The following is a 26248-nucleotide window of genomic DNA, read 5'->3' on the forward strand; positions in this document are numbered from 1 at the left end:
TCCCTCATATCCTTTCATAAGTCTCCTCAGATTTTCTTCTCAAGCAGGCCCTGTTCTGAGGAAGAAACCTAACTCCTCCAACTTCCCTTGCTACTGGGGTGTGCCCCATTACTTCCAACTTCACTGGAAGTGTCACAGAGACATGGAGTAAAGCTGGGTGGAGGAAAGAAAAACGTAGGGCACAGGGTGTGACTTCAGAGGCCAAGGTTTCGGCTTTTGCTCTGTTATGGTTTTTAATCTTCACGGCCTCTCATCTTTAGATTTTTTCCATCTGGAGATTGAGGGAATTGGACCAGATGACTAGGAAATCAACTCTAATGGTCTAGGGTTCTATGATTCTATGGATAATTGAAGTGACAAAGCCAAATTATAAGTGCTGTTTCATCAGCACTGTTGAAATTGTACAAGCCACACCTCACTATCTTGGCTGACCTTAAAAACACCTTGTTACAACTTGATAGAGATGCTTTGAAGCAATTCTGAGCTCTTACTGACAATAAAGTGCTATTCTCTGATTATGAAGTTTCCATGGTAAAGAATCATCTGCTTTCTCTGTGGTCATATCACTTTCAGAAGTATCTAAGGTGATATTTTTAAAGGCCACATTTCAAGGTCAACATTTTCTGTGCTTTCTAATTCATTATTTTTATATCATTCTTTATATTCTTCACAGACTTTTCTTATTCATGATCTAATTATATCCTCATATTAAAAATGGCAGAGAGGTAGGGCTAATATTTTTAATCCTCACTCTTACACGAAATTTAGATTATGTGAAGGGACTTTGGGCCTCACATCTAGCTATCTAGCACGTAAATAACATCCATGAAGGCAGTAATTTGGGGTACAGGGAGGAAGGCAGGGGGGCTGGTTTTATTCACTGATGCTTCTACGATGCCTTGAACAGTGCCTGACAGAGTGGGTTTTAATAAACATTTATTGAATGAATAAATGAATGGATGAATCTGATTAGTGACAGAGCTGGGTCTAGACTTCTCTGAACCCTCAGCCATTGCTCCCTTACAACTGACAAGAGTTCTTCTCTGTCCTCATGCCCCTCCCTCCCACCTCATTTTCCTGTCTTTTCTGAATGCAACTGTTGTCAGATTTGTGGAAGCAAGGCCAGTGAGCCTTCCCCACGAAGGGGTAACGGGAGCCCTTTCCTCACAGTGACAGAGGAAGGAAAGGAGGGCATTTATGGGGACACCCTCCAATTCCCCCAGGAGCCAGAGAAGAGGGTCCGCTGGGAGCCCCTGGGCCGAGGGCGCTGGTCTCACTCTGACGGCGGCCGAGGGGGAATTCCCTGGAGCCCCGTGTGGCCGTGGCTTGGCAGGCTCCGCCAGCGGCCACTCCTGCGGTCCCCGCGGGACGGCGGACTGGCTGCGGCAGGAGGCGGGGCGGCCGCGCTCTCCCTTCCCGGACACTGCAGCTGGGGGCACAGCCGAGCGGCCGGCAGGCAGCCGCACCGGGAGGTGGGGCGGGGGTGGGGCGGCAGGCGCGGGGAGGCGGGGCGGGCGCGGGGAGGCGGGGCCAGGGCCGGGGCGGGGCGGGGCGGCGGCTTGGAGAGCCCAGGCCAGGGCGGCGCTCAGACTGGGCCGGGCGCTCGGGCTGCGCGGGCTCTCGGCGGCCGCGGGGCAGCAGCATCCTCCTTCTCCTCCTCCTCGCTTCCTTTTCTTTCCTTCCGCTTCTTTCGGTTATCCTCCTCCTTTTCCTCCTTCCCCTGCCCCGTCTCCCTTTCTTCTCCGGAGGGCACCGTCCTCAGGTCCGTGAGCGCAGGCAGCTGCCACCGTGGGTGCATCCAGACCAGGTAAGAGAGCCGTCCCCGCCTCTGGTTCTGTATAGGGCGCCTTTCCTTCCTCCGCTTGGCTCTCTGCTTGGAGGGAGCCTCAGCCAGGAAAGGGGTGGGAATGGGGAGGGCGCGGTCTCGTTCTCTCTGCCTTGGAAGCTGGCACAGGTTGGCCGGCTCTCCCGCCTCCCACCTGGCGGCAGCTGCAGGCCCGGCCTCTCCAGGTGTCACCACGGAGCAGGGGAATTGGTGCTGCCGCTACCTGGGCTCTCGATTTGTAGAAGCGTGTATGACCTTGTTAGGTACCACTTTGTAACCCCGGGAACTTAGGATATCCATATTGAGAGCTAATAGTACCTGAGCTGTAGAAAGACGAGGAGTGGGTTATACAAAGATAATGGGGGGGGGGGATTCGAGGTGGAGGGTTGTGTGTGTGTGTGTGTGTGTGTCTTTCCATCTAGCTGCAGAGAAGTGCACACTGACGGATGAGTGAGTTAAGAAAGCCTTGTCAATTTGAAAGCATTTTCCTTGTAATTCTTCCAGAAACAGCTGGAAGAAGAAGATTGATAAATATAATTTTAGGAAAAGGAAAAATCAGTGTCTGCTCGTGTTGGAGGGTGGGACACGAAAAAATGTCTGGATGAGCTTGAAGCTCCACACGGTCTGTTCAAGCGATGGGGGTGAGAAACCTGCACCCACAGTCCATCTATTCTTTTTCTTTTTTAAGGCTTTTGGGGCCCTCATTGCCGAGTTTCATCCTTCCCCAACCTAGTCTTTTGTTTAAGGATGGAAATTTCAAGGAGGCGTGTATGAAAGGAGCCCGGAGTGGGGTGGTGTTGTGTTTGTGTGTGTGTAGGGGAGGGGAGGGGGTAGTAAAGCAGATGGGGTCAGAATAAAACGCATCTTTGAAAACTGGAATTGATGTTATACTGCCTGGTGTCAGGACTTCAGGATTTTTGTCAGGAAATAAAAAGCTTTCATTAGCAACAAGCCCGTTTCTAACAATCGCTGTGTGCCATCTGCTGTAAGCCCTTAGCATAATGCTTCCAGGGTATAGACATTTAAAATTGACACAATGCATGCACATACAAACTCACGCACATGGGTGCACTTGGACACATCGCACACACGCGTGCACATATATAATACACTATATATGTAATATTACGAAAGGGAGTAACTACTTAAAAGACAAATTCTTTTAAATTTATCCTTGAGGGTTTGGGGATTATGGTATGAATAAAATCTGTAGTGCAAAACACAAAAAAGATATTGTTGGGTGATACATAATTTTGAAGGTGAGACTGAAGGATTAATGGATGTTGGCAAGGCACTAACTCAAATGTTAAAGGTATAATTTATTTAAAAATGGTTGATCCAGGAGAGGAAATGACTGCAAACTGAAATTGAGGCTTGCAGCCGCAGTGAGGCGATGGAGAACAAAGCCTTTTATGTGAGCCACATTATGCAAAATGTCCCATGCTTGAGCTTCAGGTACCAGCCCAGTATAAAGCATAGCTCTGTCACCCTGTCATTTTACTGTGGGTGATTATATATTTTTTGGCAATGAAAATAGATTAAATAAATAAAAGTCCTTTAGATCACCCAAGAGGAAGATTACAGCCTTTCACTTGAATGTGACACAAAACACCCATTTAACTGGGCAATAGGTGTATTTTGGTAGAAATTTTTATGGATTTGTAAATCCCGAGTGTTTCAATCAGCCCTCTCCCCTTTATGCACAAAAAGCATCCTCCCTCCAAGAAAAGGTAAAGGCATTTTTTTCTTTCAATAAAGAATATTAATTTGTGTGAATATTTGAACATTGACTTTCTAGTAATGTTATTACCAGAAATGATAACTTATGTATTCATAGGTTTACATCTGTATCATGATTTGCTTGTTATCAGAGCTATTGTGCCTTTAAGATCATCGGTACATGCTGCTTATCTCTTCATGATTTATTTAACTTTAATTTGTAACATTTCACAGTTTTCTATAATACTATTTAATTTTCAAAAGTTTTAAAAAATTTTACATGTAGGTAGAAAATTGTCTAAAATATGTACATCTAGAGATCTAAGCCATTTAAAAATTAAGCTTCCTTTAAAAAATTTTCTGATTACTTTAGTTTTTATTTTCTTTGTTTCTCTCCTCTCTTATTCGCTCCCCCCCACCCTTGTCAAATAATCTGTTTCTTTCTGGCTGTCTGTGCTGCTTTAGGCTTCTAGTTGTGTCTAGACTACCAACAGCAGGGATAGTTGTCTCAGGAGTTTTGAATGTAGGACTTGTTCATTCTCTGCAGCAGCTCTCTCTCAGGATGACTTGTTTACAGCACCTTCTCAGGGAGGAGAAAGAGAAAGAATGTGCTGAGAGAGCATGACCCAGTAAAACTGGCACAGCCATTACCTCATCATAGTAGCTACTTCAGATTCATTGAGAGAGCAGACATCCTCTCAGTGGAAACCAAACACCGGGAGCACACCCATCTCTAGGCAGAAGCCCTTTTCTTCCCATAGCAGCCTCTACTAATTTTGCTTTGCTGAGGTTAAAGGGGTATTTTCTCTTTTAAGTATTTCTTTTCAGGGATCTTGAACTTGGACAAAAATATGCAGCCAGAAATGAAACTTGGCACAGAATCTAAGCCTGAAGGAACTATTTCATTCCTTTACCACTTTTGGCTTAAGTTGATTTGCAAATTTTCTAAACATCAGAAGGGAGAAGGAAGAAAAAATATTTGTTACTGTATTTTTGCATGTTTTCTTATGACACACATATTTTGTGTTGAATTTTATTAGCAACTGGATAATAGGCTGGACTGCTGTGCTTTTGAGAACTATAGTTTTACTGTTGGGTTTGAGGATTAAATAGTTACTATGTTTGTTTAGATGTAAACATAACAGTGCATGCATCCCTAAATTATTCATCAGCATCCTTAGGAGACAGACCATATGAAACCAATATGGGGATTTTAGTATTCAAGTTGATTATTCTGATTAATGAAGTCTTTTCAATTCTTAATTTCCTTATGACAGATTAAGATAAAGAATCTGAAATAGCAGTTAAAGTAGATGAGAACGCTACCCTTAGGTCAATACTGTACTCCTTAATGCTAACAGTAGTCATTAGGTAAGTCATTACTAGATGCATGAACCAAAAGATAACATTCTGAAACGGTCATAATCTCTTTGTCTCTGATTCATGAGTTAAAGATGCTATTAAGCTCTTTGAATCCTGCCTGATATATCTTTTAGATATATCAGTTCTTTTTGTTACTTTAATTCTCTCTATGCCTTTATTATTGTCATTGTCTTCATCTACTCATTCTGCATCTCTTATATGGGCAGTATTTTGAACATTTCACCAATTTTCCCCTCCCTTTACACCATGTATCTCACATTTGAGTGTTAGACTTCTCTATTACTATTACTAGTATTCTTTAATAGTATTACTCTCAGTACAAATGAGCTTTTAGGAGAACATTTATTCCAATTTGTTACTCACCTCTATGTAACTTATTCGAAATATCATACTGGAGGCTATGTAATGAGATACCAAAAAAAATAGAAAACATGGTCTTTGGCTTTAAGAAACTTACGAATAAAGTTAGAAGGATTTATTTCCTCTGTAGGAGGTGACATTCAATTGAGTATTAGTTGTATTACAGATATGACACATAGAGCAAGGGACTGTATTTGAACAGAGGCGATGTCCCAACATCTTAAAGACAAGCTGTTATGCATCAGTTATATAAATGCTCTAATGTATACCTACCGTCTTTATTCCATATATATTTATATATTTTTAATTAGGGAATGATAAGATATAATTATGTGTGTGTGTGTGTGTGTGTGTGTGTATACACACATATACAATGCAAATACTAACAGCCCTCAATACTTCCATCAGTCAGCTGTAGAAAGTCATGTCTTTAAATGCTTTACAGCACATGAAAATTCAAATTCATAGTTTTCTGAGAAGAAACTTGGGGCATTTTCAAGGAATTATCAGCCTCAGGAATTTATACCAGGCCTCGAAAGCAGTTAAAGAACTATGCAGTCTGAAGTGGTAGACAAAGAACCAAAATCAAGGGGAAGGGTCTGTGGAAAGGTCTGGATGTGTGGATTGCAGTAGAAGAGTTGAAGGAACAAAGGCAAGTTCTCAGTTGTTAATAGTTGTGGATTCAGGATGGAAAGGAGCCTGCCTCTACTGGAGAACTAAGAAATCTGTTTTGTTTTTCTCCCTCCTCATAATTTGTTCATATCCCTCCCTGTCATTACTTTGAACTAAGTCCGTAGGTGTTTCCTTGTAAAATTTGCAAAGGATGCTTATTGGAAGCAATTCTGGAATGAATCAAAAATTTTAAAACAACGTGAACACAATTAATTGACTTTTTATGGAAAACACTTTGAATCTAATCTTTGAACTTAATGTTTCCTGTTCAAGAGAAATAAGCTTTCCTTTGAGTGATAGTATTTTAACTGTGATACTTTTTACTTACACATTTTAATGAAATTCTGTGAGAATTTAGACAAAATAAAGAAGTCAGGATTTCCTTTTTCACTTGGTTAATTTATATTGTGGCCTTTGGGAAGAGTTTTAAACAGTTTGTTTTCCATTAAAACACAAGAGGTGGAAAACGTCTTTCTTTTTTTTCTTTTTTCCTTTTTTTGGTTTTGTTACGTTAATAAGTCTATTAGAGAAAATAATTTTACTTATAAGTTCACACAGCTTGACTTCCCCTTTATTTTATTTTATTTGACAGAGAGAGATCACAAGTAGGCAGAGAGGCAGCCAGAAAGAGAGGGGAAATCAGGCTCTCTGCTGAGAAACTGGCACACAGAGAGCCTGATGTGGGGCTCGATCCCAGGACTCTGGGATCATGACCTGACCCGAAGGCAGAGGATTAACCCACGGAGCCACCCAGGTGCCCCACTGACTTCCCCTTTTTTCTTTTCCTTTTTCCTTCTTTCTTCCCCTTAATGCTTTCCCCTTTCTTTTGTTCTTTCCTTTCTTTGCTCCTTCTTTTCAATTTGTGTTGGCAAAAATCATTGATCATTAGAATATGCAAATACTATATATATATATATCTTGCTGTTTTTATTGAAATTTATTTCCCATTACATCTCTATTTCTGATTTAGCATGCGGTAGTCTTAGGCTACCTTCTCGCCCTCCTCAGCACCCCATCTCTATCTTGGCTCTTTCTTTGGTCTTGCCTTTTATATCCTTGAGCCTTGAATAATCTTTTCTTTGTATACCAGTCTTCGGTCATGTTTCCTTCCTTTAGGAGGCCTTTCTGAATCAGGAAGAAAAGTTACTACCTTGTTTCTTCCCATGATTTGAACCAAGTTTACTCAGGTTCCCTTGTCTTAAACGTACATGCTCATCCCAACTGTGTCCTCACCAGCCTTCTTTAAATTAATTTCTTTAAAAATCTGCAGGTAAAAATGGTACATCTATATGATTAACTATTTCCAAAATGAACAATTTAGTTAACCAACTGCTTTTTTTTTTTTTTTTTAAAGATTTTATTTATTTGACAGACAGAGATCATAAGTAGACAGAGAGGCAGGCAGAGAGAAGGGGTGGGGAAGCAGGGTCCCTGCTGAGCAGAGAGCCCAATGTGGGGCTCGATCCCATGACCCTGAGCTCATGACCTGAGCCTAAGGCACAGGCTTTAACCCACTGAGCCACCAGGCGCCCCTAACCAACTGCTTTTTTGTCAGTTTCCTCACCTGACACCAAGTGAAATGGTTCAGCTATTTTTATAAATTAAATTGACTAGTTAAGTCATTATGCATCAGCCAATCCATTGTCTTCATTTTATGCTAGTTAACTAACTCTGCAGATGTACACCTAATATTTTGAGTACCAGCTAGTCAATGACCAATCAGAAAATACTGAACTAAATTATTTTATATAAAATATTTCTAATTACATTGCTCTGAACAACATCATTATTAGCCATCTTGAATCCATTTCAAAATGATTTTAAAGTATAGTACTTGAATATCCATGAACACATTTAATCATTTTACTGTCTAGGTTTATTACATTTAAAACAAACTCATAAGTAAATACACAAATCCTATTAATCTGAAGTCAACCAGTCATTCCTGTATCAACCTTTTACATTATTTTATCTAAGTGTTTATGGCTTTATAGTTGGCTGCATTTTATTGTTGTAACAGTTTTAATAGTACTGTGTTGTATTGTTAATGGACAACAGTGTAATTCTATAATGAATTGATATGAAAAAAAGTTCTCAATTTTATTGTCTAGAAAGAATGATGCAGCATCACTTTCACTGACATTAAAGCAATTAAATAATGCTCAGCTTTGAGGTTTTATTATTTTATTTGAGCATCATCCCTCTCAAAATTGTAATTTAGTCTTTCCGTAAGTGATACATGTTTCTGGCAGAACAGTATTTTAAACAATATGCTGATTACTTTTTGTTAGTGTTTATATGAGATACCATATTCCTTTGGCCCATTTTAAAAACAAGCAAGAAAGTTTAAGGATTCAGTTATGCATTCTTTTATGTTAATTTTATTGAGTATAGCTAAGACAGGATCTCATTCATTAATTTACTGCATATACATACTTGTTTGAAAAAGTTTGCACTCTGAAGCATACAATTTCTTTCTTCTGTGGACAGTAAGTAATATGGAGTCCTAGTACATGTAGCAACTTATGATCACATGGAATTTGTTTGCCTTGTGTTTCACAAAGTTAGCTTGGGGGTATTTGTGTGTGTGTGTGTGTGTGTGTGTGTATGATAATCTTCTAAGATAGCCTTTTATAAGCACACCTTTTTCGAAGTTGAAATAAATTATTTTACAATCATTTGACTTAGAGAAAATTAAAAACTATCCTATGATGTTCCACATAAGAACATTTGGTATTAAATACAATTTTATACGAAAAAAATTGTTGTGGGGGCTCCTGGGTGGCTCAGTCAGTTGTGTCTGCCTTCAGCTCCCGTCATGATCTCAGGATCCTAGGATGGAGCCCTGCATCCAGCCTCCCTGATCAGTGGGGACCCTGCTTCTCCCTCTCCTGCCTTTCAGCTGCCCTGCCCCCTAACCCGCCTCTCTACCCCTCTCTCTCAAATAAATAAATAAAATCTAAAAAAAAAAAAAAAAAGAAAGAAAAACAATGTTATGGGTGTTCATTAATAAAATCAGAATGCATGAATTTCAGCCTGTTGGTGTACTTTTCTTTTTAGAGATGTAGTCCAGATTCCATTGTCCATTACTGAAATCCAGTAGTAAAACTAAATATTGGGCTCAAAATAAAAACAGTTCTGTTTTGCTCAAAATGTCTTACATTGAAATATTGGGTACTTATATTTATCTTTTGAAAGGGAGGGTGGCACGACATTTGCATGCAAGATGCTGTTGATCTTCATTGAAACAGCAGAAGCTAGAGTTGACAGAACTTCAGAAATTTTACTGCCAAGAAAGTATTAAGAAAGCACTAAGCATCCTACTGAAAGCCACATCTCTTCTAAAACAATAAAGTCAGTGTGGTCTAGGGCGTATTTAAATGGGCTTTGGCCATTGTGTCTCTAACTAAAGCTTGCCTCATTCACAGATTACATGATGGAAGTTATTGTAGACTACTGAGTGGCCTTTGGTAAAATTGAGGTTTTGTGGTGCTTTTTGTTTTTTGTTTTGTTTTCTTTTTCAAAGTTCTTTCCTATTTCAGATTCAGTCACCAGTTCCATGACTTTCATTCCTTTTGTTCTGAATACAACCTGAGGGTGGTCACTATCAAAATTAGAATTTAAGAAAGCTGCACAATCCTGGACAGTCTCACTGCCTTATTTCAGCCCCTTCTTAAAGACTATGGGAGGGTTTGTGATAAGAATCCAAAGTTTTCCATTACAAAGCTGATATTGTAAATGAGTGAACAGATTTTTGATTTTTAATAAAATCTTTCCTTATGTTTCTAATATATTTATGGTCTATATATAAACAGAGTAGCTCTTTGTAACCCTATTAGTTAGTGCATAGAGGGATTATGTGCTTACATAGCTGGAAACATGAAATGTCATTAATTGTATTCTTTACTTTGGTGCCTCTGCCCCATTGCAGAAGGGACGTTTGTTATTGCTAATTATATATGAATTAGATGATGTTTGAAGGGAAAGAGGGACTGTCAAGAGCAAATGGCGTGAACCCTTGATACATGTCTAGATAAACCAGTATGGGGAGCTATAAAGTGGCTTACCCAGGGTCCTGAGAAGGGGAGCTAGGCTAAGATTCCGTCATTCTGAGCTCCAGCTTCCTGCTTGCTGAGGCTGCCATGCTGTACCGTTCCACTCTGACTCTCCATTTCCAGTTCTGATCATATTATCATTTTCTGAGCTGAGGGGTTAGCTGACCTGGCAGTCATACCTGCCCAATCTTGTGACTCCACTGTGACCTTTCCACGGACATGAAAGAGGGAGGGACCTGGAATGCTAAGGCCATTCCAACCAGCTACATGCCAGCTACACTTCTGAAAATGGTGAGACTAAACCGATCCAGGAAAATGCTGACAGGGCTCCTGCCCAGGGCCATTCCTGCGGTTTGGATCTCTTAAAACAGAAGTTTAAATTCTCTGGGGATGTGTGCTCAGACTCAAGGTACTTGGAAAGCCAAAGAAATTTTCTCAGAGCTTGAACTATCCATGCTGATGCCTCCAGATTGCTGGAGATTGTATTTAAACTTGGCTCTGTGTACGAGGGGAATCCAACAAAAATAGCCCGATTGAAACTTTTTTCTGACCTCTTGCAACATGAAATTTTCTCAAAAATAGCTTTCCCTTTGTGTTTCCCCAGCTTTAATATTTTTAGCTGAGAGGAAGTGAGCTAGAAAGGCTGTGGGCCTCTTATTTCTTTCTTGTATGTCTTCCTGTTTCTCTGTCTCCAGTGCTCCTTCCCTCTTATTTTTCGCTTCTTCCAAGGAGACAGCAAATTACATGAGAATTAGGTGTTGCTATGGTTACCGTGTTCAGTAGAGCTTCACCTGCACCCACGCTGCTTAGGCATTCTAGAGTCTCAAGTTGACAAATATTTGAAAGGCATGAAAAGCATCTTGGAGGAAAGAAATTAAGCAGAAACCATGCTTAAATATTTAAAGAGAAACATATTCCTAGTCACTGAAAACTGAAACGATATCACTACCTAGGGAGTGAAGGAATTCTGTTACCCTTCTGTTAGAGAATGTTAGTATGTCCTATTTCTCTTCGTGAACATGTTCAACCACTCGTCAGAATCGGAGCAACTGTTTTATCACTGAGTGGATGTAAGAGGATTCCTTAAAATATTTTCCATGCACATTTGCAAAAGACTGGGTTGTGCATATTGTCTTCCTCTAACGTATGTTTATTTTGAGCCATAAATACAGAAAAAAATCATCTTAACTGCACACCAGGAGTCTACACTTTATGAAGGCAAATTTTTAAAAATAAGATAGTCTATGCTTTTCTTAGTTGTGGTTTATTGAATATGATAATCTGAAATTATACAAGCCCTCTAAGAAATTAAAATAATACCTTTTCTTCCTTGGGAAAGATTCACTCTCTTTCTTCCACTTAAATATCAGGCTGGTGAGCCGTAGGTATTTCTAGTATCATGGCCCATAAATCATTCATTTATTTATTTAACAGATGGTTATTGGATCTCTAATATTGCAGCAGGAATTTTTCTAAATGTGTAGGATATTAGACCTGCCATACAAATTCCCACCCTCATGGAGTCTAATAACAGGAGACAGAAACTAACAAATGAATAAACGAATGAACACTTGAAACATGAAGAATTGCTATAAGGAAGAAGAAACAAAAAGATACAGTAGAGGTTATTTGGGATGAGATAGGCTGCCCTTGGAGACTCAAGTAATGAGAAATAGTGAGCCATGGAAATATGGGGAAGAGGAGGTGCAGCAAGAATTTTCAAAACATGGAAAAGAGCATTAAAAAAAGCTTTGAAGCAGGAAGAAGCCTGGCATATTGGAGAAACAAATATAAGGCCAGTGGCACTGGAGTCTAACAACCATGATAAAGGGTTGTAGGAGAGGAGAGCAGCAGAAAACAAGTACCAGACCGCCCAGATCCTCTTGACCAGGATTAGGGGTTTTTTACTTTTATTGGACGTGCGGTGCATCTTAATTTTGAAGGTGGTAGAAGCGGACTTTTTCGAGAATCTCATAAAAGCTTTCAAAGAGTAATTATATTTTCTAAATCCCTATAGGCATATCTGTATCTTATTCACTAATGTTTTAAATCACAAGAGAAAAATGATTTAGAAAGTCAGAAATCAATGGTGGGGATAAAATTAGACTTATGTTAACCTGATCTCATATAATGCTCTAAACAGAGGTACCCCAAACTGGGTCATTATCTTTATATACTGGGAAATTACATGTATAAGTAATTTTAACCTCCTGTAGCCTTTTTTGTACCCAAAAGTAACCTTTAAAAAGCAAGCCTGGACAAAAAAGTACAGATACGTATTTGAGAAAAGCAGTCACAAATATCATTCCAGTTTTAATATGGTTGTGTTCTTTGGCTATTTCCCAAGCAGCTTTACTGGTAAACAAGCAATGACCAACAGGGTACCGAAATTCATAAATAAATTAAATAGTAGAGTAACACATATTTTGCTTCATGGAGACAGTGGTTTGAATCTCTTGAGAATTTAGTAAGTGAGATGATCAGATTTCACAATGATCTTGGATCCCCCATGAGATTAATGATCCTGCAATATTGCTTATACTAAAACACTTAATGTACTTGTCAGATATTTGTAGACCCAGTGCAATGATCTATTGAATTTAGCATTAAACACAGTTTGCCAGACATTTGATCGATTTTATTTCTGGCATGCTTTAAGGCTGTTTACTTTTTCCTAGGTATTCCTCAGTAGAAAACAGAACTATTAATTTTTTTTAATTCCTTCATGTAATGTCATTTTCAGGACATTCAATATGTCACACAATGTAGGAGAAATTAGTACTTTTTTATAGTAAGAATTGAATTAATGCTGTTTTTTGTTCTTTCCTTGACTCCCTTCTGTTTTGTTTTTAGGATTAATTAAATAATGATGTAAATTACTTTAATCTGGAACTCTATGATAGTGTGGTATACCTATTTCCCAGACTTGCAGGGACTCAGGTTAAATATTAAAAGTATGAATAACAGACTGAGAAATAATTCCGGTATATATGAAACTAAATAGTGGTCTTGGAATTTTATTCAAATGTGGGCTTTTTAATATTGAGATACCACTAACAAATAAAAAGGAAAATGTTATTTTAAAGGGTTGATGATCAGACTTCAAAAAGAAACAGTAATTTTCTTCTAAATGTACGACCATGCCTATGCTACCGAGAATAAAATATATAGCATATTGCTCTCCTCTAATTGACATTGACTAGAGATACAAGACATAAAACTAAAAAAGAATATAATGCACAATAAGATAAATGGTAAAGAATAGTATGGCCTATAAATGCTATGCAAATTCAGAGGGGGGAGATACAGCACCATATGTGGAAGCTAAAGATTTCATGTGGGAAGCCAGAATGTGGAGTGGGGCTGCAGAACTGGCTGGGTTTGGAAGAGTGCCCAGGTAGGATGGTAGTAAAAGCAAAGGCACTGAGATGACAGTAAACCAGATTGCTTGCAATGAAGGACTCCTTTTGGAGAAGAGTGGGATTAGAAGGTAGTCTTGGATTTGTAGAGGTCCTTAAACACTGGGTTTAGTAGGAGTTTTGGTTTTATCATAAGACTATTGGAGGAAGGGTGAGGGATTTTGACCTGGGGAGTGGTAGGTGGAATGTGATATCCCAAGATTAACAAGACAAATTTGAGAGAGTACAGTGGCAGGTTTAGAATTTCTACATACGGCATAACATAGGGACACTGACCTACTTAGAATGTGAGACTAAGGGATTTGTTTAGGGGCTATGGTTTCAGACATTTTCATGAACCATTGAGAAAATATCAATACCAGTGGATGGAAGTAGACGATCCTGATACGGATGGAGTGAGGAATTCTAGCCCTATGACATCTTCCAGAAGACAGGTTTGAGGAAGCCAAAAGAGTTAGAAGCTGTGTAGAACTGTAGTTAGTAATATGAGCTTCTATTGGGATTATGTCATGTGCATGTAGAATATATATTTTTGAAAGGACAATGGTTTTGGAAAAATGAAGAAATAAGGACAAATTTCAATACGGTTCTTCTGATTTCTAGGCTATATTGGACATGGACTGCATGACTTCACAAATGAACATAGTAAACCATTATTAAAAATCAAGGAAATGTGTATTGAAAATCAAGGAAATATCTAAGTAAACAAAGATTTTTTTCCGAACAGTTTTAAACATCCAGAAACATTTTTTGCTACTTATTTCTGATTTTAAATATTTGCATTCTAAAAATGTTTAATATCTTTATAACTATTATCATATGGTAGGGGTTAGAAAGCTATTCCATAAAACACCAGATAGAAAACCTTTAGGTTCTGTAGGTCACTTTTGTTGCAGTTACTCAGCTCTGTTGTGGTAGCAAGAAAAGGCGCATAAACAATATGTGACCAAATGGTTATTAAAGTGTTCTAATTAAACTTTATTTGCAAGTAAAGGTGATAGCCCCGTTTGACCTGTGGTCTGTAGGTTACCAACTCCTAGCATATATTGTCCTGTCTGAACATGAATCTAGAAAATGTCTTTGAAATTAGGCAATCATACTTGTAAGAGGTCACAAATACATAAAAACTATCTAAGGACAATATTTGCATATTTCCCTTTATGAAGACCCGTGGAAAGAGTTTTTAGTTTTCTCTCAAGTCAGAACATAGTAGAACCTGTAGTCCTAAACCACTGGATTAGTTTCACCACAGGCCCACGGGTTGTGCTTACATTGGTTTTTTTTTTTTTTTTTTTGGTCTCTAGTAAACTCAGAATAAAATTGTGTGCCCTTCTGATAACTCTTAGGAACTAATACATTTCACATACTAACTCTTCAGTGATTTATTTTCTTACTAATAATTTCTTTTTGCCTTTATCTTTTGAATCCTTTTTAAGAACATGATCAGGTGTAAATAAGGCTACTGTTTATATTTTCATGAGAGAGCCACTTTTTTTTTTAAGATTTTATTTATTTATTTGACAGAGAGAGAGAGAGAGAGATCACAAGTAGGCAGAGAGGCTGGCAGAGAGAGAGGAGGAAACAGGTTACCTGCTGAGCAGAGAGCCCAATGGGGGCCTCAATCCCAGGACCCTGAGACCACGACCTGAGCCGAAGGCAGAGGCTCAACCCACTGAGCCACTCAGGTGCCCCCCCCTTTTTAAGATTTTATTTATTCATTAGAGAGAGAGAGCACGCACGCACTGGCAGGGGGAGAGGTAGAGGGGGAGAGAGAAACATACCTTCCCCTGCTGAGCAAGGAGCCTGACGTGGGACTCGATCCCAGGACTCTGGGATCATGACCTGAGCCAAAGGGCGATGCTTAACCGTCTGAGCCAGTCAGATGCCTCAAGACAGACACTTTTAATTAAATGTGTCCATACTGTTCTTAGTTTCCAGAAGTGAAGGTTAATTGCTATTAAATTAAGACAGATGGTATTGCTCTTGTTATTCAGTTTTCATAACTGAAATCATTTTTTCACACATAAACTAACTTTTGTGTGAATATGATATCAGAGGACATTTATTAAATTGATTACCCTCACAATTAAATTTTAAAAAATGGGATGGTTTGTTGTTTCTGAACCTTTCACTGTGTCTTTGGTCACAAATGCCTTTCAAATGATTTTTCAACCCTTAGGATTCAAGTGATCCTGGCAGGAAGCTGCTAAAACCCAAATATTTTCTCTCTTATGAGTGCATGACCATGGAAATACTCTGGGGATTAGAATTCAGATATTTAAATATTATTCTCTTTCTTTCCAGAATGTTGCATGAGGTTTTCCACTCCAAAGTGTAATCTGGGACTCACTGTATAAGAAACTGCAAGTTTTAGGTTTTTTGTTTTGCGTGCTTTTTATGTGAAACGATACCGATGTCTTCTGATTTTAATAATAGATCTTGTTAACACACTGGAATTAAATAATTGGGCAAATTTTGTCCCATTGAAAGATGTTTTTATTTGACTCTTCTAGAAGTGGTAAAATGGATAAGAGAGCTATTCATTGACCATTCGCCTGAAAAAAAAAAGTGTTACCAATTACATGCAACTTGGTAATGATTCTTAGATCTACCAAGGAGAGTGTCATAGGAAATGCCAGTGTGTACATGTACCTACACACAGGATGTATTTAACACTGAAACAGTGTTTCAAATTTGGGATGACTATGTTATGTAATTAGTTATAATATAATCTAACAATAGAGCAAAAACTGGCCCTTTTTGGAAAAATTTATACCTAATTTCATGAAAAATTCACTTTATGCTTAAAATGTAATTTACTGAGTTTTATTCTATCACTACTTAAATTAATAAAATTTAAAAGTTAAACACTTGAATTATACATGAATATGTATATGTATCATTATAGTCATCATAAAAGTTTTTCTCCATGTCTGAAGAGAGTTTTTCTCCATGTCTGAAGCGAGAGAGGATAAAATGAGAACAGAAAGTAGAATCATATGGCAATCCCTCCAGTTTTACTTTACATTGTTATTTCTGTGAGCTGCTGTTTCATTTGTCACTGGTAGGACTACATACCTGGTTACCTCTCCGCAACTCCATGTGATTGCCAAGGTCCACATTTATCAATACCTGTACTCCTTTGAGCAAGATGCCTAATATGGGTGTGTGTGTGTGTGTGTGTGTGTTTAGGATTTACAAAGAGCAATTTGTCTTAGCATAGAATCATAAAGGAAGTGCCCTCGAAAAAAATCTACAACCTCCTTGGCCCTTGTCTCATTGTATTTAAAATGAGGATGGCTGCTAAAGATCTCTCAAAGTTTTCGTTTGGTTTTGTTTTTACATCTAAGAATCTGGAAGTCAAATTAGAGCTGAGTTTAGGACAACGATTTCTTATTTCTCAGGAACTAAAACATGGTGAACACAGTGCCCTACATGCTACAATTACAGTTCCAAAGAAAAAGGCAACGACAGAATTACCATAAATTAGACATGTCTGTCATCTATTGGTTATATCAGCCATTCTTGAACAGCTGGAAATGAAGGAACTATAGCCCTTTTGGACATAAGTCTAAGCAGTTTACATTTAAGGTCAATGTTAAGTCATGCCATGAGTTGATACTGGGACATACAACATGAAGAGGCATGGACATTGTTCTGAATTTATTTGGAGAAGCATGTAAATGAAAATAATGTTTTACAGGACCCTTATGTATTTTATTGATTGGTATAGTTGACACAGTAATCTTTTCACGAAGAATCAAAAACTTTCTATTATGTTGCACTTTGATTTACCTCTCTAGATCATTGTATGTAGGCTGTAAACATTTTCATAGAGTAGTTCACTTTTTAAATATCTTTGAGAAATTCAGTAATCTCATTTTTAAAATGTAGAATGTGATATTTTAGTCGCTACATAATTTTTATTTGCTTTTTTATACCGTACCTACAAGGTATCCCTACTGCCAAGAAAATTATGTGGATGAAGGGAGTGGTCAACATGTTTGAATGTATGAATTGTTTTAGAGAAAGCAGCTGAGAATCCCAAAAAGCTTAACACAACTAATTTAGTACTATACCAAAAAGGAAATAATGGCTTTCTTTGGGGGAAGTAATATTTTAAGGAATCAACACTATCCCCATCTCTTAAAAAGAAAAAAAAAATCCATTTGTCTAAAATCTCAATCGTCACCTTTTTTTTTTCAAGATGCAGAAAGCATTATCACTCTGCACTCCTTTTGAGACCTTGGGAAAGTTATTGAGTTTCTGGGCCTCAGTTTTCTAATCACAAAATGAGGGGATGGATATAATTGCCTCCAAGACCACTTCACATCCTATGGTGAATTGAAAGGACATTGCATTCATTCCCACCTTTCACAAATAGTTTGCCATGTTAGCTAGCTATTTGCCCAGCAAAGATTTCAGTGATTGAAGTGCTGTACAGATAAGTTCTTTGTTTTTTTTTGGAAAGCACAATGTCACTAAGGAAGGTTGGCATTATGAGGTACCTTTCAGACTATCCACTGTCGACACTTACTTTATATTCAGCAAATGCTTCTTAAGAACCTGTTACGAGCCCCCTACTGGGATGAGTCATGTTAGCAGTATGAAGAAGAAAACAAGACTTCATCCTTACTCTCCAGGAACTTAGAGAGTAGGGGAAGACACAAAGTCCTATCTTTTGGATAACTAAACAAGCCTTAAATGAACACTTATCCCATCATTAATTTACCATTTAAAAGTACTTGGAGGAGGAAACATGTGTGTGTTAGCTTTAATAGGAACCGCGTCATAGTATGGTCATGTGTTAATATGAATGGTACAAGTAATGTGAGCTGTTGGAAAGATGAGACCGAGACAAGGATTTAGAGAAAGATGGATGTAACTCTGTGCATTTGGCAGATATTTGCCCTCCTATAGCTGGTGTGCATTAAAAATTGTTTTTAAAAAAGTTATTTTACAAGAGAAAGATAATTGACATGTTTATTCCCATATATATATGGTTCATGTTTTATTTCTTTGTGTAATAAGTCTTAATCCATTGCATTTATTATGAAAGGAATATTTCTACTAACCTTTAAATTTCTTGTTAATTCTAGATCTATAAATATCCTTTTAAGTTCTCTGAGAATGGCTTCTGCTTCAACATAAGCCCTTTGGAAGACAAGATGCTTGGGAAAGGATGGAAAGGAGGAGGAGGTGTGCCCAAAGGATTTATTGTACCATTTTTCAAAGCAGAGGCCAGCTGTTGTGGAATAGAATTAAAATGTAAATTATCAAAGGGAGATAATGAGAGCCATTCCTTTCAGACAATGCCCAATGCAATCAGAGTAAGAAAAGGGTTTGGGGAAATTTTCTACTAAGCACAAGTCACGGATGATGAACTGAAAGGCTGGGGGGGAAGTGATTTACAAGAAACTAACTGGATACAACCCGTGGATTGTCTAGTACTCTGGGCAGTTGCATTCATTGAGGAACAGACCTTCAGTTCTGCTGGGACTGAATCCAAATCACAAGATAACTGCACAGAATTGAGGAAGTCACTACATCAGTACCGTAGGACTATAAATTGAACTACAGTGCTGGCATGAGTTGCATTTCAATTTATGTGGTTTTATGAATCAAAACAGAAGTCTTTGCATACAATGCAACAAGTCAGTGCCACAAGAGAACAAAATAGATTAAGCATGAGCTTGGTCAGAATTTTCTTTGTAAGCCAGAGGACAAAACTCATGATAGTTTTCAAATCCAAGGATTTTCACTAATAAATTTGTTTTTATTTTTTGTTCAAATGTAAGTCCTTCAGAAAAGGCTGCTCATAAATCATACAAATATATGTCCATTCAAACTGACCTTCTAATATTTAATGTCACTGTTACTCAGACGTGATTCTGTAATGAAGAAATCAAATGTCAGAGGAAAAAATGGGAAATATATTGAATTATATTTGGGGCTTATACAAACTGTGAAAGTGAGGGAGTAAAAGAAATTTAAACTCTAAGATTTGGGAGTATGGGGGCTTTATACGTATTTTTTATGAAATAGTGATCAATGATTTTGTCTTTTATATGACCATAAAGTTTATATGGGTAGTGAACAATTTCTATAGTGCCCGAACAGCTAAAGATCAGATCAAAGTTAATACCTGAAATAATAAGGTGTTTGATTAACAGATTAATTACCAGCTTAAATTTTAGCACCTACCCCCCCCCCCGCCCCCGTGTTTTGTGTGGATCCATGGCTCTTTTTCTATATGCACTCTTGCTGGTTGGTCCGTTTCATTTTCAGAGCTTTAACAACCTCCTGTATTCTCACAGCTCTCTACTCTGTCTCCAGCTTGGGTTTCTTCTCTTGGGAGCCAGATTCATATACCCCACATGGTGGCTCCCCTTGGGTTCTATGGGCACCTGAAACTCAATATGTTCAAAATGAAACTAATTTAACATCCATCCTACATTCTTCTTAGAGTTCCTGTTATAGATAATGGGATTGTTCCAAGTCAGAAACCATAGGTCATCCTAGACTTCTAAAACTATTTCCTAAACATCTATTTCTTTCAGTTTTTTCTCTTTTTCAACTCTACTCTCACTGAATTGGTTTTCCATCTTTCATCTATAACACAGAAATTAATTTCCCTGCCTTCAATCTTTTCCTATTAAATTCAGTCTTTATATGAACTAGAATGATCTTCCTAAACTGTGTATCTAACTAGATGTCTCTAACATACTGAATCCATTGTCTTTTCAACATCGCCTCTAAAGCGATGCAAATCTCTAAATTCCCTGTCTCTTCAATCTCATTGTCAGCCTCTTCCTCCCTATATTTTTGGCCATTTTAGAACTGCCAAGCTGTGGTAGTTCTCTACATATAACTTGCTATATTCTTTCCATTATAATTTTTTTTTCCCCTCCATGACTAACTGCTTTCATCTCTGAAAGCCAGATCAGTTTTTGTGTTTCTCTCCCACTGGATATCTATGCTTCTTGAGGGAAGGAATGATCATACTCACCTTTGTAAACCCGGAAACTAGCAGAGTGCTTGCCACATACTACACACTTAGTAATTATTTGTTGAACTAAACCATGCTGGTTTATGGTGTATTTAGCTTTTGCTACTGATTGCTTAGACTCAGTGGGTGCTTGTCTACTACACTGAGTTTCCATCCAGGGAGCTAACTTCAGTTTGGTTTCCAAAGTCATTTTATTATGCTTCTTGCTCTGTGCTTCTAATCTCTTTACCATGTACCCCCAAAGAGCACTTGTTTATTTTTCCACCCAATCCTGGGTAAACTAAAGGCTCTGAACCTCAGTTTCTTCACCCTAGATAGTTCCTTTTCCAGAAGGTTCTTCTGAGAATTAACTGTGATAGTCTTTGTGAAAATGGTGGCATGATGTCAAGCACAGCATTGGAGCTCAATAAATATTTAGTGATTTTATTCAGAAAAAATGAAGGCTCAATGCTTTCTGAATGTTAAACATTGCTATTGGAACATAAAAATGTTTAAATGCTAATAGGAGAGAGGTGGGCTAAAATTCTCAGCTATTGAAGGAGCATGCTTGGGGTCTGACTGCACATTTGGCATGACTTTGAATTCTTTATGCTCAACAGACCTCCAAGCAAATTGCTTTAAGAATAAACCCCTGAGGGGACACCTGGGGGACTCAGTCATTAAATGCCAGCCTTGGGCTCCAGTCCTAATTCCAGGATCCTGCGTTGGGCTCCCTGCTTGGCAGGGAGCCTTCTTCTCCCTCTCCCACTCCTCCTGCTTATGTCCCCCCTCTCTCGCTGTGTCCTTCTCTGTCAAATTAATAAATAAAATCTTTTTTTTTTTTTTTTTTTTTTTTTTTAAAGATTTTATTTATTTATTTGAGAGAGAGACAGTGAGAGAGAGCATGAGCGAGGAGAAGGTCAGAGAGCGAAGCAGACTCCCCATGGAGCCGGGAGCCTGATGTGGGACTCGATCCCAGGACTCCAGGATCACGCCCTGAGCCGAAGGCAGTCGTCCAACCAACTGCGCCACCCAGGCGTCCCTAATAAATAAAATCTTAAAAAAAAAAAAAAAGAATAAACCACTGAGGAAGAATTATTGTAACAATATCCTTTGTATAATAATTAAATGTTTTATTTCAGTGACAGTGATACCAGCATTTATAAGGTCAGCAAGGATCCTAATATGCTTAAATTTATATTGTTTTGCTCTGGTTAACTTAGTTTAATGACAATAAATGATTTACCAAATAAATTAATCATTGAAACCAGCAAAGTAATTAGAAGTTTATCATATCTGTCTCAAGTCAGTGCAGGAAATTAGGACCTCCTACTTTAAGTCTTTCCTGGGCACTAAAATAGTAAATTTATATGTCTATAACATTTAATATTTCTTATCTTTGCTCAAGGATTAATTATGTTCAGTCTCAATGAATAAAAAAATTAATAATTTATGCCTAAATAGTATATAGTGAATTGTTTCTGCAATACTAATTAGTATCCTGTAGTTAAAAGTCTGGGTTACATCTCTATAGGGCTGTCAGGTCAGATGTGAACATACATTCCAATTAAATCCAGCTAGTCAGTATTATGCATGGTGTCAAATCTATTGGTCTAAACTTAGAAGTTGAACTATGTTGATACTTTGAATCAAGATCTTAAGTAAGGGGTGCCTGGGTGGCTCAGTGGGTTAAAGCCTCTGCCTTCCGCTCAGGCCATGATCTCAGGGTCCTGGGACTGAGCCCCGCATCAGGCTCTCTGCTCAGCAGGGAACCTGCTTCCTCCTCTGCCTGCCTCTCTGCCTACTTGTGATCTCTGTCTGTCAAATAAATAAATAAAATCTTTAAAAAAAAAAAAGATCTTAAGTAAGTTTTAAGTTTTTTGTTGCAGCTTCACAAAATTACTTTAAAATTGTTAGGGGAACGTAAAAATTAAAGTATAATTCAGATCTCATTATGTCAGTTATTTATTTAATTTGGAATTTAATTATAATAACTGTTTTTCAAACTGAGTCAGCATTGAGACTTAGCTTACTACTGAAATATCCTTTGAAGAAATGTGAAAAACAACAACAACAACAACACTTGGTTTGTGTATTAATTTTTTTTAATTGGGAGCAATTTTTAAAAATAATGTTTATTTAAATTTTAAAACATTTTGTAAAATTCCACACTTTCCAAAAAATGTGTGTTTGTTACATTTAAAAAAGCGTAAGTCCGTATTCTGTGGTGATGGATATATATCCAGCTTTACTTTGAAGACCTGGTTCATCATTTTAGTTTGAGTATAACATTGTTTTTGCCTGATAAGGTAGTTAAATCTCCTAGGAACTATTTAATTTCGAAGTCTCTGCATTTAGAAAATAGTGTTTCTGGATCATTCAGATTTGGGTTTGTAATCTAAGAATATTTAGATTATACCTAGTCATGTAATATTTAGCTAGCTTACTTAAAAATGGCTCCCATATTTAAGAAATTTAAGAAATTATCAATAAAACACAGTCCTATTTTAACACATCCGCTGAGCAATAGGGATACTAACATCATTATTGTCTTTATGCTCTCAGGACTCATATTTATGACCACATTAAAAAAGTGACTATGAAATGCACAATGACAGTCTGCTTAGGCAATGATGATAGCAAATATCACATGAAGGTAAAGACTGTGTCATAGTCATTGTTCAGAATAGATTGACAGAGTGGTTTCACTGTTTGGGTTTCCTTAAAACCCTACAGCTATGTGGCACAGATTTTTTAGCAGAGAAATTGCAACATATTTAAAACATGTAGCCAAAAATGTGGGTGGGGCTAAAACAAAAGCTGGCCTTTGGATTTCTTAAGCCAAAGCAAAAAATCACTCAGAACACAAGATCCTGCTAGGTACATCATCTGCATTAAGAGAGAAAGATGTCATTTTTTATGTAACAACTATGATGGCTTATTAAATGTGATGTAGAAAATCGTGTTCTACCAGTGGAAGTAAACTTGGGAATAATAATCAGAAGCATTGGCAAACCATTCAACCACCCACATTTTCCAAGAAAATTACTCATAATTGCAATTTTGCATTGAGGTATTATTAAGCAGCATGTTTTAATAACATGTGGGTTTGAACTCAACAAGGGAACATAGCAGGCTTTTTTTTTTTTTTTTTTGTCTTCTGACCATAAAACATACTGTGAACTAAATGAAATAAAAGCCACATGTTTTTGAAAATCAAAATCTAAGTACCTGTGCTTCCTGCCTATTATAGAAACCCATAAAAAAAAAAAATCCGTGTTCCATAACAAGACTCATCTGCAAGATCCCAAACAACCAAATATTGGAAAATATTTGGATTTGGAGGATAACTTTAAAATAGTTCAGGGGCGCTTGCGTGGCCCAACCGATGGAGCATCCAACTCTGGATTCCGGCTGAGGTCACAATCTCAAGGTCATAAAATGAAGCCTGTGCTCAGCATGGAGTCCGCTTGTGATTCCCTCCCTCTCCCCTTACCCCTCCGTCACCCTGCTTGCACAGCACACGTGCTCTTTCTCTCAAATAAATACATTTTAAAAGTTAAAAAAAAATAAATTGTTCAATTTAAGATCATAGCATGGTTATAAGCTTGATGTGTTTTTAGAAAAAGTAAAATTATTTAAGAAGAGCGTAACTTTTCGTATAGTTTCTCACTTTTTATTAACCATCGTTCTTTCCATTGACTAACAAATGTCAAATATGGAAGGAAAGGAAACATTGGTAGGTTGGCGAATGTGGTCCTGGCATTGGATAACTGGTTTCTTTAGACTTATGTAGACCTGGAGTTAACAGTTTGACTGTAGTTGTGTCCAAGAATCTGCCTAGGATTTTTTCTTCCTTTGATTTAGCTTTAATGTTGTATTTTATATATATATAAATAGCTATATATGTGTATGTGTGTGTGTGTGTGTAGTCTTCTCTTGTTGAAAAAGAAAGGCCTTAATGATAGCTTAGACATATTCACCCTTCTTGGAACCAGCACCCATGTTGGTGCTGCTACATTAAATTATTTTGGAAATGTTGGATATGTAATGAATAAAAATCAAACACATTTTAATTTTACAGTGGTAGAAAGTTCTTAATGTAGAGCTACCTAAACATGAATGAACAAAGGGAAACAATTTTATAGTCACAACAAAAGCATCTAAAATCACTTTATGAAAATGGGCGGTTCCAGCTGTTTTCTCTCTCCACCCCAGTTTGAATAAAGACTTGGTGTTCTCAGATCATGGGAATTTTTTTTACTCTGTGGAACCAATAATGGAGAGAGCCAAACAGTCTGCCACCTCATAGCTTCCTGCTACTCTCTTTGTAAATTCTGCAGATTTGGAGGCCTGTGGCCTTCTAGTGAGATTTAATTAGCCCACATCAAGTTCAAATACAAAAGGCTGTATTCATTTTCCAAGACTTCAAAGGTTTAACAGTGTCACTTGGACAGCTGGTATTTACCCAGATCCTACCTATAGAGATACTCTAGGTATTTTAATATTACTTAGGTTCTCTAAGGCCAGCAGTTCTTTTCTGTGTCAAAATTCCAGCTCACCGCTGCTGACATCTGGCTTTCCCTTTGTGGAATGAACGTTTAGGTAAACACCTGGAGGAATGCAGTGTGGCACCAGGGTAGCTGCATGGTTTCTACAGGGACCTCAGACTCTGACCTTTCTCAGTGCCTAGAAGATGACACCCCTTGTATCCAGCTCCAAGTGATATTAAAATGTGGCTTTTGAGTAGCTCACAAGCTTTCAAGTTTGATGATAAAGCAAGTGGCCACGTCCCTGGTACTACAAAGTACTAGCCCACCAATATAACTTGAACCACTGATGCTTTGGTAGCTATGTCCCCTTAAACTGTGTCATGTAGGTCTCTTTGAGCTCAGCATTCCAAATTTTCAGCTTTACTGTGGTTAAAATACAGCATGGTACATAGCCTAAAGCTCTAGAAGTCTCCTTTGCAAGCATCTTAGTAACTCTCTTATTTGTATGAAGAAATTCTTGCTAAAAATTCAAGTGGTTAACAAAAGAAGCAATTCCATTTAGTCTAGAGAGTCTCAAGGGACAGTCTCACTTGCTTTTGGAGAGGACAGCCACGTAATTCTTGATACTATCCTTAGTGATTTTGTTAACCCCCAACCATCACTTAATAACCCTTAAGAGAGTTGTTATTGATCCTCTTACATTTGAGAGACTTGTACTGTCAGTGCTTCCAAATAAGAAACCGAGTACCAGCTATGTTTCGGTCACTCAGAGTATAGTGGACAATATTCCGTACCCTAGCTCAGAGAGTGCAAACCATTCTCATGCATGCCTTCCAAACAAGAATTCTTAATGCTTACTTTCACTATTTCCCAAGAATTAATAGAATAACATCTCTGGATCATATACTCCAGAATCGTAACTGGCTGTATTAATTTATTGTGGTTACTGTAACAAATTACTGAAGACTTGGTACAATAGAAATTTATTTTCTCACCATTCTGTAGTCTAGAATTCTGAAATCAAAGTCTGTAAGCTCCAAGGGAGATTCTGTTTGGTGCCTCTTTCAGCTTCTGTTGGCTGTTGGTATTCTCTCGAATCTCCCAGGTATCTCTTAGGATATGGTCTTTGGATTTAGGGTCCGTCTGGATCATATATGATAATATCTTTATCTCAAGATCTCTAACTTCTCTCTTCAGAAATCCTTTTTTTAAAAATGTGGTAACACTTGGTTCCAGGGATTAGGAGTGGATATATCTTTTGGGGCCACCATTCAGTCCATTACACTGGTCTTTCTGAAAAATGCGGTAACCACTACATACCATTGGAGCTGATG

The 26248-nt window shown here is 37.9% G+C and overlaps 1 protein-coding gene across 1 annotated transcript in view; it reads left to right on the forward strand.

Annotated features, from left to right (window-relative positions):
• Positions 1-1598: 1598 nt before the first annotated feature.
• The window catches only part of MAP2 (microtubule associated protein 2), a 287600-nt gene continuing 262950 nt past the window's right edge, over positions 1599-26248 (forward strand). Inside the window, exon 1 of the mRNA XM_044241471.1 lies at positions 1599-1807. The gene's annotated coding sequence lies outside the window, so the exon portion shown is untranslated. The remainder of the gene's footprint in view (positions 1808-26248) is intronic.

The sequence above is a fragment of the Neovison vison genome, chromosome 3, assembly GCF_020171115.1.
Source record: "Neovison vison isolate M4711 chromosome 3, ASM_NN_V1, whole genome shotgun sequence".
NCBI lineage: Eukaryota > Metazoa > Chordata > Mammalia > Carnivora > Mustelidae > Neogale > Neogale vison.